The sequence below is a fragment of the Oncorhynchus masou genome, chromosome 17, assembly GCF_036934945.1.
Source record: "Oncorhynchus masou masou isolate Uvic2021 chromosome 17, UVic_Omas_1.1, whole genome shotgun sequence".
Classification (NCBI taxonomy): Eukaryota; Metazoa; Chordata; class Actinopteri; order Salmoniformes; family Salmonidae; genus Oncorhynchus; species Oncorhynchus masou.
Window position 1 is genome coordinate 19,410,494 of NC_088228.1, and position 18,796 is coordinate 19,429,289.

At 40.7% G+C, this 18,796-nt stretch overlaps 1 protein-coding gene and 1 long non-coding RNA gene across 5 annotated transcripts in view; one reads left to right on the forward strand and one right to left on the reverse strand.

Annotated features, from left to right (window-relative positions):
• Positions 1-175: 175 nt before the first annotated feature.
• On the reverse strand, positions 176-7,897 carry LOC135558649 (uncharacterized). 4 transcript variants are annotated; one of them, XR_010458383.1, is made up of 8 exons: positions 7,793-7,897; positions 7,597-7,730; positions 3,827-3,919; positions 3,336-3,490; positions 2,581-2,691; positions 2,314-2,391; positions 1,990-2,144; positions 188-917 (listed from the first exon to the last, which is right to left on the reverse strand). It is a non-coding gene; the product is annotated as an uncharacterized LOC135558649 (long non-coding RNA). The 4 variants fall into 4 exon arrangements; XR_010458384.1 differs by lacking the exons at positions 7,597-7,730; positions 7,793-7,897 and adding an exon at positions 4,793-5,067 and having other exon boundaries at positions 176-917; positions 3,827-4,758; XR_010458382.1 differs by having other exon boundaries at positions 189-917; positions 3,336-3,425; positions 7,597-7,897.
• A 9,700-nt stretch (positions 7,898-17,597) lies between these two features.
• The window catches only part of LOC135558650 (la-related protein 4B-like), a 40,510-nt gene continuing 39,311 nt past the window's right edge, over positions 17,598-18,796 (forward strand). Inside the window, exon 1 of the mRNA XM_064992624.1 lies at positions 17,598-18,105. The gene's annotated coding sequence lies outside the window, so the exon portion shown is untranslated. The remainder of the gene's footprint in view (positions 18,106-18,796) is intronic.

The window sequence follows — 18,796 nt, forward strand, 5'->3', positions numbered from 1 at the left end:
CACCGAAGGAAGTTACGCCAAGTTCCGGGTTCATTACCCAATTTTTGTTTTCAACACCCCCTTTGGTCAAACCCCATGAGTCAAGTAGGACCACAATATTTTTCTCATATACACTACGCTATGATTTTCCTAAAATTGTAGATATATCTATTTTTTCCATCACACTAGAATTAACAGGCAGCATAAGATAGTAAATTATTCACATTTATTTTTAATAAAGCACCTGCGAGACACATTTTGGTTTATACATTTAATCACTTCCCCCACTGCAGTGTACACAGTAGAAGAAACTCACATTTGTTGAGAGGACTTAACTGTTACGGTGTGTGCAGCTTCATCTTCTTTGTTTCTAGCTACACCAAAGCAATGCAATTGATACATTCTAGGAGTTAAGGCAATACGTTCCATTTACAGTTTACAATTCAAGTACACTTCACTTGAATGCGCTTTAAGATTATTTATCACAATTGGTAGCCACAGCAATTGGAAGCTTTGACAGTGGGTGTTCATGTAAGTGACACAGAAGTCAAACTACCACTAACATTTTTGGCTGATACCTTGTGGTGAATTGAGGTTTGTGCTCCACTACGCAGCTTTCCAAAACCAGGAATGTCACTTGTGTCACTCATTACCTCAATATGATGAAAGATAATTCAGAAAAGGGCAAACATTTATTTTCAGATTTACTCCAGTGAAAAAGTATACAATTCTGACAGAAGCTGGATTACACTGAAAAAAAGGTCAACCTCATCGATCAATGCCTTTATCTGTGATCGTTTGTTCCGGACATTCTCTTGCCAGAGAAAAATAGGTTTTGGCATGAGGTCAAATACATGTCTGTCTGCCTCTCCCTTCTTCCCCTGGCAGTTCATGTCCTTTTGTTGGCTCTTCATCAACTTCTTGGCCTTCTTCGCCATCTATACAGGAAAAAAGAATTTCAGTAAACCCTTAGTAAAACACAGGTTGTGTCCCAAATGTCACTCATATCCCTATGTAGAGCATTATTTTTGACCTGGGCCCATAATAGGGTGCCACTTCAGACACACACAATCATAACATCTCCTAAGACTATGTTTCTTTAAGCCAGGGGACTAACACTTTAAAAATATGCACAATGCATATTGGGAAACACAAGCCAATTCACATGATGACAGGAAAAGATGGAGTAGCCCAGAGCTACACATTGAGTTACGCCAACTTTTAGAATATTGTTCTAGTTCTATACATTCAGTTACATAGCATTATTCAAATATTCCCCCATGTAATTTTAATGGGGAGCTAATATGGGTGCCATATAATGTTGTAGTGTGACGTAAAAGCATTATAATGCTCATTCTAGACATTCAGTTTTATCATTTTTCTTGTACATTCCCCATGTCATCGTAATGGGGAGCAAACATGGCTGCCATATAATGTTGAAGTGTCAGGTAAATGCATCATAATGCATAAACCGGATAAACTCTAAAGAGCCATCACAAAACTTAGGATCACGAACACCAGATTGGTAGAGTGGGGGACGAGAGGCAATCTGGCTGCGGGTTCGAGAGGTGGGAGCTATGGATGCCTCACGCTTGCGTTTCTTGGCAATACCAACACTCCGGGATCTACGGGCATTCACCGCATAGTGGCTCTGAATGGGCATGAGCAGAAATGTGTGAATACACTACAGCCCTCAAACTAAACTCCGGACCTCGAAGCCAGTTCCAATGCTTTTTTCATTATTCCGCTCTATTCAGGCACTTATTTAGACCCCTGCACTACAGCATAACAGCTGTAGCATGTGAAAATATATGGTCTTTTACATACACAGGGAAAAATTTAAAACAAACTTACATCATCTTTGCCAGTCATGTCCAGACCAAAGTCTCCCAGCCATAGAGAGCCATAGAATTCGCAGCCATAGAATTTGAATAAATAGACCAGGCATCCCCATTCAAGTTAATGATTCCGTGGAATCACTAGAACAAGATCAATTCACGCCCCACTCACCTTCATGATTTTAGGGTCGATATAATCTGAAAAGTTGTGACCCTCCCATATTTTGGGAATCACATCATATTTCTCCTCTTTATTCATCAGACAATGATGAATGTCAATGTCCAAATACATACTCTGTAGGTCCAGGATATAATCATCTCCATCTCCTGTAAATTAATGATGGAAAATTGGCAATTAATTAAATAATACCTTATTAAGACAGCTAGATCTTGACAATGAACATTTATTACAACATAACCCACTTGAGTGAGCGGATTACATCCAAGGCTTTTCCAACATAATCCTTCTATAAGTGTTAATAATATATGGACATACTGTTTTGCGTTTGGGTGCATCCACCTCTACTGTTTTCCTGCCAATCCTAGTTCCCTCTGGAATGAATGGTGGTCTCACCTAGTGTTGAGAAAACAGTCTAATGAGCATACTTAAAAGGACATGCCCAATTTCCCCTGTTCACATTCAAATTTATATACCTTGAAAAGAAAAAAGAAAATAGTACAACATTAGTAAAATCATGCATACATGTTTAACTTTGGTGTGGAAAGACATGCACCTCTACAGAAAGTATAGTATTTTGCCTACCTTTTCATCCGTCTTAGCACGTACTACTAAATGCAATCTGTTGAGAACATCATGGACCTTCTTGCCCTTCATTTTGCCATGGACACGATCGGCCAGAAGTTTGTCACAGGCCTGAAATTCAAGAAAATATTAGTACAAATTATTAAAAACAAAGTCCAGAAAGGACATATGAATGAAAAAACAAATATTCCCTCGTTATGTCGAGATGAAAACTTATTGATTTCATGATTACTATACAAAAGTTGTTTTGTCGAGATCACAAGATAAACTCTAAATAGGAGTGGACGTATTGATTTACAACAGAACGGCTGAGGTGGCACAGCCCAGAGGATTAACGCATATGGTTTCATTGATTGCTACACCAGTGCATTGCAATCAACGCAGTCACAGAGCTCCTTGATGAAGTGGTTATTGTGTATCTGAACAAATTAATGGGTGATTTGCGGTACTTTCAATTGTCTCGTGATCTCTGTAGTGATTTGTTCTGTAGTGATGAGATAAATAAGCTGATGGACTTTTAAAAAATGTATTATTCATATGTCCTCTACGGACTTCCGTACAAATAGAGAAAAACACAAAACATAACACTTGTTACTAACAAATTACATTTACATTTACGTCATTTAGCAGACGCTCTTATCCAGAGCGACTTACAAATTGGTGAATTCACCTTCTGACATCCAGTGGAACAGCCACTTTACAATAGTGCATCTAAATCATTGTTAGTAATCAGAAGACTGAACTACACTGCTCACCTCTGTTTTTACAATTATCACGCCCTATTCAGTCAAAGTGCTGGTTTCAACGACAGGGATGCCCTCTACAGTAAGGTCAGCAATGATTTTCTGATGGAACAAAGCAGGAAACCTTGATAAGCAAGTCCCATCTTGAAAGAGGATGACAAAGTAAACTGGGGAAAGAAATAAAGCCAAAGTAAAGAGAATATGTTACTAATAAGCATGAACAAAAATGCTGTCAAGGCAAAGGGTAGCTACTTTGAAGAATATCAAATACAAATGGATTTTGATTTAACACTTGGTTACTACTATTATTCCATGTGTTATTTCAAAGTTTTGATGTCTTCACTATTATTCTACAATGTAGAAAACAGTACAAATAAAGAAACCCTTGAATGAGTAGGAGTCCAAACTTTTGACTGGTACTGTATGCATGTACACACATCTCTTTCCAAAGTATTCCAGCCAGATATAGCTGGCGTGAGGATCGTGTAAGTGCATCATGTTACCTGCCAACAAAGGTATTTGTAATCCATGTGGCTGACGAACAAGGACTTGGTGGTGAAGGCATAGGGCTGGACTTCAACATCAGCTCTGGTGACCTTGGAGAGATAGTTCAGCTCTGTCAACATCTTTTCTTGCACTACTACAATGTATTGTATATGTAGGGATGCAAAGGGTCAGAAACCTTCCAGAAATGTTCCATGGGAAGTTAAGCAAACTTCACAGAATTCACAGGCTTAAAATTCATCAAAAAGTTAGCTTATAACAGTGAAAAGAAAATTGTGGGATGATACACAAGGCAATTCTAGGTCTTGAGGTATATTTTGGTTAAACTATCCCCAATTCAAATGGTATTGCAACCCTCAATGCACAGCGCATTCTACCATCACATGTGCAGTGCACTCTTCTATCACATGTACAGCTGATTCTCAAGATCTTGCACACTAATGAGATGCTATTGAGCACACACTACTACACTGTTTGAGCCAAGGACTACATGCTTTCTGGTAAGTTTTGATTACAATACTGGGTGGGGTGAATATGACAATCATGATTTTTTGTTTACTAGTAAATAGTAGTCTACAGCAAAGTGTGTTTAAATAATTTCTAACTTGTTATCAATTTCTGATAGTTTGTTTTTTCTACCATGTGTGTTTTAGCTTGCTTGAGTCTGCTAACTGAAGAGTGATAATTCACCTGTTTCAATACATATTTCATTGTAAAACATTTATCTTACAAAGGAGTTGTTTAATCTAACTACTTAACTATTTATCTGTACATGGAATTGTATTAGTTTCTTTTTTAAACTTATTTCTTTCTAATCTTTACAGGAACATGCCACGGGCACTATCTGATGTGTGGAGACATTTCAAAGAGGTGTACATTTGCAAGTACTGTACCAAATCATGTCAAGAATTCAACAAAGATACAGAATCATCTGGCCAAGTGCATAAAGTTCCCTCAGCGCTCACAACAAGCAACCTCTGACAAAAGGTCCCTCTACTTTTATTCAGGGTGAAAATTATTAATCAGACACCTTATCAATAGCAACAGCTCTTGGTCCTCCTGGAAGCAGAATTTATTTTGACTCAATGGAGGAATCTAGTCAGAGAAAAGCAGAATAATGTCTTGCTCGGGCTGTGTATGCAATGTGTATGCAATTAGTTCACCTCTGATGCTCACAGGTAATGTGCATCGGAAGAGATTTCTGAATGTTCTTCGCCCAGCATACACCCCAGCATACACCCCCCCCCCCCAACCAAACCAACAGAGTTCACATGAAGGTTAAGCAAATCATAGAGAAAGCAGACTGTGTTGCAATCATCTCTGATGGGTGGTCGAATGTTCGTGGGCAAGGAATAATTAACTACATCATCTCCACCAGTATTCTACAAGAGCACAGACAAGGGACAACAGGCACACTGATATCTACATTGCAGATGAGCTGAAGGCAATAATCAATGACCTTAGACCACAGAAGGTATGTCCACTGGTGACAGACAATGCTGCGAACATGAAGGCTGCTTGGTCTAAAGTGAAGGAGTCCTACCCTCACATCACACTCATTGGCTGTGCTGCTCATGCATTGAATCTGCTCCTCAAGGACATCATGGCACTGAAAACAATGGATATACTCTACAAGAGAGCCGAGGAAATGGTTAGGTAAGTGAATGGTCATCAAGATATAGCAGCAATCTACCTCACCAAGCAAAGTGAGAAAAATAAGAGCACCACATTGAAGCTGTCCAGCAACACCCATTGGGGTGGTGTTGTCATCATGTTTGACAGTCTCCTGGAGGAGAAGGAGTCTCTCCAAGAAACAGCCATATCACAGTCTGCTAATATGTACAACCCCATCAAGAGGATCCTTCTGGATGATGGATTTTGGCAGAGAGGTAAGCAGCCTGAAACCTAAAGCAGTAGCCATTGTACTCTATTGAGGGAGACAATGCCATCCTGTATGATGTTCAGACTCTGCTTGCAGATGTAAGAGAAGAAATCAGTAGTGCCCAGCCCACTCCACTGTTGCTCCAAGCAGAGGAAACTGCAGTTCTGAAATACATCAAAAAACGTTAAGACTTCTGCCTGATGCCCATATATGCCGCAGCGTACATGTTGGACCCCAAGTATGCTGGCAAGAGCATGCTGGTGCAGAGTCCTATGGTGTCATCACTACCGTGTCTCGCCACCTTGTCCTGGATGAGGGCAAGGTTCTTGCCAGTCTGGCGAAGTACACTTCCAAGCAAGAGCTTTGGTATGGAGAGGCGATATGGCAGTCGTGGCAATATGGCAGTCGTGCCAATATATCTCATCAGCCACCTGGTGGAAGGGACTGTGAATCTGAGGCAATTTCCCTTGTTAACTCCATCCTCCAAAACCCACCAACATCAGCCGCCTCGGAGCGCAACTGGTCCTTGTTTGGGAACACACACCCACCAAAGAACGCAACATGCTTACCAATACAAGGGTTGCAAAATTGGTGGCCAACTGGGCAAATTTGAGGCTTTTTGAGCCTGACAACGAGCTATCCTCAACAAGGTTGGAAAGTGACAGTGAAGATGAGGCCTCAGAATCTGATGTTCAAAAGGTGGACATAGAGGAGGTCCAGGGAGAAGACATGGAAACCTGAGAGGAAGACAACTAAAGCTTTAGTTTCTAGACTAGATATATTGGCACGACTGCCATATTGCCACGACCCGGTAGATGTATGTTGAAAACGTTTTTGAGAGATGCGATGGATCATTGGGGATCATTCAATGTTCCCTTTTGTTGTTCAGTGAAATCATCCCATGTGAAGAGTCACCTCATTTAATTAAAGTTAAATTCGTAACTACTTTTTTTTCTATTGGAAGGATTTAATCATTTGCAATTATGTCTACTTAAGGTAAAAGGTAAGGTAAAAGGTTTATGTTTCTGTCTCCATATGATATGCGACAATACCATCTACAATTAAATGGTATTAATATTACTTTGCATTTTTCCATTAATTCCCATAGATTCCCACCGAAAGTTTCCATCTCTGAATATTCCTCAAAATGTGCAACCCTAATTGTATGACACTTTTTTACCCATGTTCTGCAAATGTAACAAAATGTTCAAATAGACCTAAACCTATTTCCATTTAATAAGGTAAGCCATTGACAACACATTTTATAATTACGATCTGACCAAGATAAACGTGATCCATCGTGCAGCAAAACAGACAAGAACTTATCGCAATGCCTTTAACAATGGTTGCCCAAATTGTGCCATGAAACCATTGAACACTATTATAATCACAAATTACACAGCAAGGTTGTATCAACCATTGAAATGACAAAGAATAACAGCAATAGGGATGTGTACCTTGTTGATTAAACTAGTTTTGCCCACATTGGGATTTCCACAAAGCAGTAGTGTCCGAGTATTGGGATCAATCGTTTGTAAACAGGAAAGATGCTGGTGCACTAGTAAAACAACCATTAAATGTAAACAAGACATCAACAATGACAACCGGAGCCAAATGTCTGAAGTATCTTCTAGTACAGGGTTCCCTAATGTCGGTCCTGGGGACCCCAAGGGGTCACATTTTGGGTTTTGCCTTACCACTACAGAACTGATTCAAATAATCACCAAGCCTTCATAATTTGATTCTGCTGTGTAGTTGGGCAAAAGCCAAAATGGGGTTCCTGGGACTGAGTTTGGGAAACACTGTTCTAGTATATGCAAACCAGAGACATTTTCAGACATGCATGACAAGCCTTTAATCAAACAAAGGAAATAACTGCAAGATTACCTTGTTCCAGTTATTCCAAGCTTTGCTTCTGTCGCTTCATGATGGTACACATTCGACCCAGAGAAGCACGCTTCAGTTGTTTACAGCGGTACAGGGAAATCCCATACTTCAGTCAAACATAGTCTTTGGAAACACTACGAGTGAGAACACCAAGTTGAACAGTGTACATTATCAGTGGAAGAAGTCAGCTTCCTACTTGTCAATCAAATTCTTTGCGATGTTGATTTGTCCCAAAACCAGCTTGTAATGGTTTTTGTCATACAAGACATTCCTCAAATCAGCATAGAACAGATGAGTCATAGTGGGCAGAACAAGCAAGTAGGCGTGCAGAGCAAAGCACGAGCTAGCGAGATCCTATTGGTCCATTCCAGCAAATATCTGCATATTTCTGTTAGTAGGAACGCCTACTCTGTGAATTGCGCGTGTGCAGTAACTCAATTCGACTTTGCGCTCCTTCTGAGCAACGCGATTTTTAAAACTTTCGCAAAGGCTAAAGTCGACAAAACCTAGTTCTCTCTGTTCATAACACATTCTAGTGTTGGGATCAGAAAACTGTATTGAGATCAAATGTTTCATTGATGAGAAAATATGCATAAATCTAGGTCAAAATCCACCTCGTTACATTTTCTCCCACTGCCCGCCAGTGGGCTTGGAAACACTTCATATTTATTCATCCAGTGAAATCACTGGACACTTTAATAAATGGATCACTAGTCACTTTAAACAATGCCACTTTAATGATGTTTACATGTCGTACATTACTCATATCACATGTATATACTGCATTTTATTCCATCTACTGCACCTTGCCTATGCTGCTCCGCCATCGCTCATCCATATACTTATATGTACATATTCTCATTCACCCCTTTAGATTTGTGTGTATTAGGTAGTTGTTGGGGAATTGTTAGATTACATGTTAGATTTGTGTGTATTAGGGAATTGTTGGGGAATTGTTAGATTACTTGTAAGATATTACTGCACTGTAGGAACTAGAACCACAAGCATGTCGCTACACTCGCATTAACACCTGCTTACCATGTGTATGTGACCAATAACATTTGATTTGATTTGAAATAAAGGTTAAATAAAAATAAAAAATACTAGTATTGAATAAAGCACTGGCAGTTTTTTTTAAAACATTTATTTAACTAGGCAAGTCAGTTAAAGAACAAATTCTTATTTGTTTGCATGTAGACATTATAGCTTAATTATTCATTGCAGACAACAAAGACTGACTGTCATTCCCTCTGGCTCCCCATTTCAGAATACTGCAGTGTCTTATTGACTTTATGTCATCCACCCACAACTTCAGGGGGTTGAGTCCAGATGGAACCGCGGTTGTTTATGCGTGCTGCCTGTCCTACTCTCTCTTCGTGCTAAATAATGCATGCCTATAGACCTATTGCCTCCGTCGTTATCTAATTCCTATTCAGAAATGTTCATGAAGCCTGTTGCCTAAGAATCGGCCTACATTGTGCATGAGCACATGTATTGTTATGAGGTTGGGAATGTGTAAAAACATATTTCACAAAACATTGGCTGGTCCAGTTTAATGTGATTTATTGAAAGACTCTGTTATTGAAGACACTTTAATTCAACCACACAAACCTATACAAAAACAATGGCATCAGTACCAACAACAACAACCTCATTCAATTGGTCCTGGTATTAATTATGCTATTAATTAATTACCTATTTACTTATTCATTATTTATTTATCAGAAATTTTGCTAGAATAAATCTCTTGAGATGCACCATCTTTTTTGCAAGTGTCCAAATACATTTTTTTTACATTAACTACTAATACAACTAATAAAAACTACTGCCCCAACTTGTTACATCCGTCGTTAGATGATTTAGACCAAGGTGCAGCGTGGTAGGCGAACATCTTCCTTTATTTAAAATGAACACCGAAAAACAACAAAATAAAAACCGACCTAAAGTTCTGCAGGCTACACAGCACCTACACAAAATCAAGATCCCACATCCTAAAGGGGGGGGGGGGAGGCTGCCTAAGTATGATCCCCAATCACAGACAACGATAGACAGCTGCCTCTGATTGGTAACCATACCAGGCCAAACAAAGAAATAGGAAAACTAGAATGCCCACCCAAATCACACCCGACCTAACCAAATAGAGAAATAAAAAGGCTCTCTAAGGTCAGGGTGTGACACAACTACTAATACAACTAATAAAAACTACTGCTACAACTACAAATACAACTACTAAAAACTACTGCTACAACTACAAATACAACAAATAAAGTACCTGTAATATACAGTATGCATACATACATATTTACAAATATCTTCACATGGTTATGTTTCTATTAGTTGAAAACACAGTTTGTTCTTAACATTTGAAAAATGTCTTTCTTAAATTGAATGTGATTTTAATACCCTGATTTCAATAGGTAAATTATTCCAGTCAGTTGGGTCTTTGTATCTGAAAGATCTTACTCCATGTCACGCCCTGACCATAGAGAGCCCTCTGGCTTCTCTATGGTGTTTTAGGTCAGGGCGTGACGAGGGGGGTTTCTAGGTATTATATTTCTATGTTGGTGTGTGTATGGTTCCCAATTGGAGGCAGCTGATAATCGTTACCTCTAATTGGGGATCATACTTAATGTGTCCTTTTTCCTACCTGCGATGTGGGATATTGTTTTGTGTGAGTGCATGATCGTTGTTTTGGAAGTCTCACTATCATTAAAATGTAAAACTTTACTCACGCTGCGACATGGTCCAATTATTCATATGACGGTTGTGACAGAATATCCCACCAAAGCAGGACCAAGCACCGTGCCCAGGAGGTGAAGGAGAGTTGGACATGGGAAGAGATACTAGATGGATGAGAGACCCTTCCTTGGTTGGAGTTGCCGAGGAGTAAGGGAGGACAGAGACAACACCGGCGTCTGCGACCACAAACAGCCCAAGGCCAACCCCAAGTGTTTTTGGGGGGGCACAAGGGGCTGTCGGCTGAGCTGAGGTGTCGGCTGAGCCTGGTGAAACCTGTGCCGGCTCCACGCACCAGGCCTCCAGTGCGCCTCCCCAGCCCGGGACGTTCAGCCCGGCTTCATGGCCGCCACCGACGCAAGTTGCCCACCCTAACCCTCCCCATCTAGTTTCAGGCTTTGTGGTCGGAGTCCGCACCTTTGGGGGGGGGGGGTACTGTCACGCCCTGACCATAGAGAGACCTCGGGGTTCTCTGGTGTTTTAGGTCAGGGCGTGACTAGGGGGGATTCATTAAAATGTGGAACTCTACTCACGTTGAGCCTTAGTTCAATTATTCTTACGACGGTAGTGACACTCCAACCTCATGATATACCCTTGGAATATGTCATTGGTACTGATGTGGAAAGGAGTAGTGTGAATCTTGTAAAGTTTAAGTCGATACATAAAAAAATTTTAAAAATTGGTACCAAAGCAGTTGTCTTCCAATTAGTGATTTCTACATTGTGCAAAGATTGTTATAAATTACATCTAATTTGCAAAGTAAGGTCTTGGTTGTGTTTTGATAGATGGTGTTGCCATAGTCTAGGAGAGGAAGCAGCAGTTGAGTTACTATGGTCTTTCTAACGGATACAGCAACACAATTATTAGGTCTGTATAGTAACCCAAGCTTATTGGTAATTGTTTTTTTTCTAGTACAATCAAACTGTATTTGTCACATGCGCCGAATACAACTTTTAAAGTAAGAAATAATAGTAAAAAATAATGAAAGAGCAGCAGTAAATAACAATAGCGGGGATACATACAGGGGGTAGCAGTACAGAGTCCATGTGCAGGGTCACTGGTGTCGAGGTAATTGAGGTAATATGTACATGTAGGTAGAGTTATTAGTGACTATGAATAGATAATAACAGAGTAGCAGCAGCGTAGAAGGGGGAGAGGGCAATTGAAATAGTCTGGGTAGCCACTTGATTAGCTGTTCAGGAGTCTTATGGCTTGCAGGTAGAAGATGTTTAGAAGCCTTTTGGACCTAGACCTGGCGTTCCCGTACTTGGCACTCCCGTACCGCTTGCCGTGAGGTAGCAGAGAGAACAGTCTATGACTAGGGTGCCTGGTGTCTTTGACCATTTTTAGGGCCTTCCCCTGATACTGCCTGGTATAGAGGTCCTGGATGGCAGGAAGCTTGGCCCTGGTGATGTACTAGGCTGTTCACACCACCCTCTGTAGTGCCTTGCAGTCGGAGGCTGAGCAGTTGCCATACCAGGCAGTGATGAAACCTGTCAGCATGCTCTTGACGGTGCAGCTGTAAAAGCTTTTGAGGATCTGAGGACCCATGCCAAATATTTTTAGCCTCCTAAGGGGGAATAGGTTTTGTCGTGCACTCTTCACGACTCTCTTGGTGTGCTTGGACCATGTTAGTTTGTTGGTGATGTGGACGCCAAGGAACTTGAAGCTCTCAATCTGATCCCCCGTTGATGAGAATGGGGGCATGCCCGGTCCTCCTTTTCCTGTAGTCCACAATCATCTCATTTGTCTTGATCTCATCGTTGTCGGTGATCAGGCCTACCACTGTTGTGTGTCATCAGCAAACTTAATGATGGTGTTGGATTCGTGCCTGGCCGTGCAGTCATGACTGAACAGGGAGTACAGGAGGGCACTGAGCACACACCCCTGAGGGGCCCCCGTGTTGAGGATCAACGTGGCAGATGTGTTGTTATCTACCCTTACCAACTGGGGGCTGCCCATCAGGAATTCCAGGATCCAGTTGCAGAGGGAGGTGTTAAGTCTGTGGCAAACCTCTTCAAGGTTAGGAGCGTTTGTCACAAACTAAGTGGTAAACTGTCACCAAACCACCCAGGCCGTAGGCGAGGTCAAGGATAGCAGGGTTCGGTACACGAATCGGGTTCTCGGTAGGTCCAGGTCCAAACGCCAACAGGTAAGTCCAAAACAGTCCAGCTCATACACAGTAAATCCAGCCAATCTCTATTGTCTCTTTCTCTATTGTTCATAGATCCTTCCAGCACTCTCTTCTTCTCTTCCTGGTTTTTCTTGACCCTTTATCTGTGGGTTGGCTCCACCTTCTGAGGGTTCCCCTTGCTTCTGGGACTTGTAGTTTTGGTGGTCGGCCATTTTGTGATCTGTAGTTCTGACAGGGGTGGCCATTTTAGTGATCGGGCAGAGCCCGTTTATTAGTTCTGCTCTCACATATCTGCCATTTACCACTCGACCCCCTTCTTTGCCACAAGTCCCAGGGTCCTTAGCTTAGTGATGAGCTTTGAAGGCACTGTGGTGTTGAATGCTGAGCTGTAGTCAATGAATATCATTCTCACATAGGTGTTCCTTTTGTCCAGGTGTGAAAGGGCAGTGTGGAGTGCAATAGAGATTGCATCATCTGTGGATCTGTTTGGTGCGGTATGCAAATTGGAGTGGGTCTAGTGTTTCTGTGATAATGGTGTTGAGCCATAACCAGCCTTTCAAAGCATTTCATGGCTACAGACATGAGTGCTATGGGTTGGTAGTCATTTTGGCTACCTTAGTGTTCTTGGGCGCAGGGACCATGGTGGTCTGCTTGAAACATGTTGGTATTATAGACTCAGACAGGGAGAGATTGAAAGTGTCAGTGAAGACATTTGCCAGTTGTCAAAATGCTTTCCAAATTATTTGCTAGAAACCATTTTTGTAAAGTTTTTAAATCATCTTGAGAGTTGCTTGTACTGTATTTGCAAAATATTTGAACCTGATGTATAGAGCACTGTATTATCAGCGTACAAATGATAATGTTCTGACAAATTAGATAAATTAATATATCGAAAAGACGAGGGGCCAATACTGAGCTTTGAGGTACACCTCTACTGAGAGCAATAAGTTTGGATTTGTGTCCCATGAAAACACATTGCTATCTTTTTTTGTATTTTACCCCCTTTTTCGTCATATCCAATTACGAGGTGAAGGTTGAGTCATGTGTCCTCTGTCGTGTCTTTACTATCATTAACTGAAGACTGATAGTTTTTTATCAAAGATTCTCTGTAATTAGTTATTACGCGATTAGACTGATTAATCATGTAACCGTAATTACTAGGAAGTCGTGGCACCAAGGAAAAATATTCATATTACAAAGTTATAATTTCCTAAAATAACTTTTCAGTTATTTTATCTGATCAATTAGTCTTTGAATTAATGAATTATTTACTTTACCTCACGTTAGTCTCATTCCAACCATCGTAAATCGTTGGTTATCTGCACGAACCCAGTCTCACTATGAGTCATCCATACATCAATTGTCTTAAATCATTTATTTATTACCAACTAAGTAATTCACAGAAATGCATAAACAAACAAATAAACAAGGTCAATGTGGTTACATGAAATGATAGGAGAATGTGCCCTAGTGGGCTAAACCGGCATGGCGGCTTGTTAAACAAAAGGGGAAGTGGGGGTCAACTAAGAAGTCACTACAGAGTGATAATTATAACAATAGAAATGCTAATCCTTTGCACATGAATGCTCACTCGGGAACAATTGCAATCAATCAATATATTTACACTCAGTGTGTCGTCTTGATCACTGCTGAAAAGTTAATTTATTTTGTAGAATTGTTCGTCTCTCTCCCTCTCTCTCTCTAGTGGATAGTTCAGATTGACATTCATTCGTTTCGTTATAGAATGGACGTTTCGGCCGTTGTCGTTCTTCGCGTTCAATGACATCGAATTCCTAGCTGCAGACTAGTAATTAATATTAAAGACTTGTTCTTATTCTGTCGGTATCGATAGTCTAAGAGTTTAACCACGTGGTATGGTTAAAAGATTCAGCAAAGGTCTACAACCTTTGTCCTCCTAATGGAGAAAAACATGGTCTGCAACCTTTAGCCATCTCGTAATTGAGGTAAGCTCGGTCTACTGAACGAAAACCCGAGTGGGGGTTTAATTCGGAGGGGCCGAAAAGGGCTGTCCCAGGATGTCTGACCCTAACTGGGCTCAGGGGCGGTCCTCTAATTTAGTTCAAATCAAAAGGGAATTGTATTTTCCTTCATTAAACAGTCCAAAATCATATTAAACAATTATACAAACAGTATCATACTCACTCATTCATCTTATACAACAATTAGATGTAAACCTCATATCTGAGGCTATTATATAAACATTGTTATGGTAATGTGGCCACACCGTCTCCCATGAGCTTCCCCAAGTTGTGACAAACGGACCAGTTCGTAGCTGGAATCTTCACCGATCTTTTATACTTTCTCCGGAACATGAAATTTGTTTGTACCTCAAGTTCTGTGAGGTGGAAGGATTTCCTTTGTCCTCTGTGAAAATGTACTCTCTCTATACTGAGATCCTCAGGAATTTACGACATCTCTCTGACCACAGCAACCTAGTTGAAGGAGGAAAGGGGGAGGCAGGGAGAGGGGGATGGGGATGGGGATTGCCATACCCAAAGAGGCCAATGTCATGACACCTCCGAAACATAACCCGCCAAACCGCAATTCTTAACACCCGCCTGCTTAACCCAGAAGCCAGCTGCAACAATGTGTCTGGAGAAAACACTGTTCAACTGACGACGAAGTCAGCCTGTAGGCGCCTGTCCCGCCACAAAGGAGTTGCTAGAGCGCGATGACTCATGTAAAGCCACCCGGACGATGCTGGGCCAATTGTGCACTGTCCCATGGGCAGCGGTGTGAAGTACTGAAGTAAAAATACTTTCAAGTACTACTTAAGTCATTTTTTGGGTCATCTGTACTTTACTTCACTATTCATATTTTTGACTACTTTGACTTCACAACATTACTAAAGAAATCAATGTACCTTTTACTCAATACATTTTCGCTGACAACCCAAAAGTACTCGTTGAATTTAGAATGGGCAGGAAAATGGTCCAATTCACACATTTATCAAGAGAATATCCCTGGTCATCCTTACTGCCTCTGATCTGGGGGACTCACTTAACACAAATGCTTAGTTTATAAATGATGTCTGAGGGTTGGAGTGTGGCCCTGGCTATTCATAAATTAAAAAACAAGAAAATCATGCCATCTGGTTTGCTTAATATAAGGAATGTGAAATGATTTATACTTGTACTTTTACTTTTGATGCATTTACATTTACTTTTTATACATAAGTATATTTAAAACCAAATACTTCTAGACTTTTACCCAAGTAGTATTTTACTGGGTGACTTTCACTTTTACCTGAGTGATTTTCTTTTGAGGTATCTTTACTTTTACTCAAGTATGACAATTGGGTAGTTTTTCCACCACTGCCTATGGGACTCCTGGTCACGGCCGGTTGTGACACAGCTTGGGATCGAACCCGGTCTGTAGTGATGCCTCAAGCACTGTGATGCAGTGCCTTACATGTTGACCACTCTGCGTTGCAAAATAAATTTACACATACATGTTATTCATTCATTGCACCCACACTGCCCGTGCTCGTCAACGAGCGTCTGCGTAGCCAGGCACTAAAATAGAACTTGGTTCTATCTGTGACACTGGATGCGCTGCAAGCCCGCCTCTCCCATCTCCTCATTGGTTTTTAGGAGCATAGATTGAAAGATAAACTGAGGTCCACACTCCAGTCCAGTAGGTACTGATAATGCACCTTGAAGTTAGTTGCCAACTGCCATACAAAGTCCAAAGAAGAGGAAGAAGCCTGAAGGAGGAGAGATTACTAGAAACAAACTCAGTTTAGCCTTTTGTCTGTGGATTAATTGTTGCTGTTGCTAGCTTACTTGTCCTGGGATATAAACATTGGGTTGTTATTTGACCTAAAATGCAACAAGTCCTCTACTCCGATAATTCATCCACAGATAAAAGGGTAAACTGAGTTTGTTTCTAGTAATCTATTCTCCTTCAGGATTCTTCTTCTGATTTGGACTTTTTATGTTGGTTGGCAAACAATTTTAAGGTGCATTACCACTACCAATTGGACTGGATTGTGGACCTCCTGAAAACCAATAAGGAGATGGGAGAGGTGGGACTTGCAGCTCGTCTAGCTTCACAAATAGAACAAAGTTCAGACCCTTGCAGAAGCTTGTTGACTCGTGCGAGCAGTGTGGTTGCAATGATTGAATGTATGTGTACATTTATTTTGCAATGAGCAGTGTGGTCAACATGTTAGACCGCTGAGCCACTCGGGATGCCAACACATTGTTTTCTATTGCTAAGATATGAATGGAACCAGTTTAGTGATCTGTTCGTGAAACCAAAGCATTGAAGTTTTCCTAGTAAGATCGAATCATCAACTAAATCAAATGCTTTTGATTAATACATTATAATAATAATAGATTGGGACTTAGCGCATTTCAACGTCACTTTACAATTGTAGAAATCAAGATGACACAAGAAGTTTGCCTTGGTCCAATTAAGAATGTTTATCATCAGTACGTTTCACTAATGCTGGAGTGGCAGAATGGTTGGGTCTAAAGCATGATTGAAAGGGTGAAATTCAACTAAATGTATCTAGGTACTGATACATTTGGGAATGTATTAATTTCTCAAGTATGTTTTACTTTTGAATAGATTGCTGTTATTGGTCTGTAGTTATTTCGATCTAAGGAATTTCGGTCAGTCAGGCACATTTCCAAACAAAAGGTATTTCACCAGTCGTTAAAGACATGTTGAATCGATCTGTTAGAGAATACATTATAACATTAGCAGACCACTTTATACATGTGGGTTCCATTCTATCAAGGCCAGCTACTTTGTTGATATTTATTTAATTGAGGAGGCAGTATATCAGTTGGATTAATATTTCTAAAGTTGAATGTCTTTCAACTTTGATTTGGGGTGTTGATCTCCTAGTTTCATGTATACGTAGCATTGATGGAATTGTCGGTGACCAATAAATTAGGCTAGATTTTTTAAACAACACTTCTGATTTCTTTATAATACGGTACAACCCTTTAAATTCAACCAATCCACGCCCATGTGGCCTGTGATCCACACCGTTGATCACGAGTGGATCTGTGAGCCACTGAATTTCGACCAACCGAGGAGCATGTTCATTGTGGTAGGAGGCGGGAGTTCCTTGCTTTTGTGACAGCTTTGGCTTTGCGTTCGGTGGTGGCTGAACTACTCCCAAAGGGAAGGGAAACTGCATTTTCTCCATTCCCCACTGGTATATCGTTGATGCAGCTAGCAAGCGAACGCTTCAAGTTAAATCCAGTATTTTAAGAGTTCAGGGTTGATGTTCCTTATCCACTTTCCCACTCGAAGAACCGCCGTTCGATACATTTCGAAGAATAATATTATTTTAGTCCGACTGAACAAAACAAATTGAAGTGCAAAGTTAATAGTTACATTTCTATTGATTTGCTAGCTTGCATTGCTAGTTGGGAAAGCTAAGGTTAGCTACGATATTTAGTTTTCTAAGATTTAAAAGGGCGGGTATTATTTTTAGCCATCAACAGTTTGTTGTTGCTCATTCGAAGACACTGGCTAATTAGTTAATCATAGCTAACTCGTAACTAGCTCGCTTTAATACTGTGCGTATTCAGCCTGGAAGCCAATTCAAGGCCTTGCTTTACCACCAGTCTGCATCGCCGTGCAGTGAGCGCTGAAAGGTGAGTATCGCCCATTGCTAACTAACGAGTTTGCTATCTCTGCTAGCCAGCTCGCTCGCCGACTCGATGTTGGTAACGTTAACTAGCTACACCTATAATATTTGGCAAAGATGATGGCCTCGTAGCTAACGTTAACTAAGCCAAATTCCAGTGATCTGAGGTGTCTGGCTAGCTACTGTACTAGCCATCTACAGTAACGGGTTGCTTGATGTGCGTTGTTTTTAGCATTACATAGCTAACAGTAACTATCTAACTTAGCCAACGTAGCAAGCTACGTCTTCCCACGTCGTATCTTGTTGCTACCTAAACTAATATGAAGTGGTTGAGTTAGCCAAATATTTATTATAATGATTGTTACTAATTCAAATAATTTATTGCTAAACTGGCAAGCTTAGAAAAGTATCATGCATGGCTGTGCACATGAAGAGTTGAAGACTATCCGTTTTGCCGTTGGACAAGTCTCCATCAACGATGCGAGGGGGTTGGAGGACCTGAATCACGCCGGAGGTCGCCATCTTTCACTGATTGTTGGTGATGGCATCTGTTTCTTCTAGCAATTTGTGTCAACTTTGTAGATTAACTGGCTTGACTCTGCTTTGCTTTATTGTTATTTGCTATGTGGCAGTCACATGCCACCACGATTCTAGCCTGGTCCCAGATCTGTTATTTTCACAAATATGTTTGTTCTTTT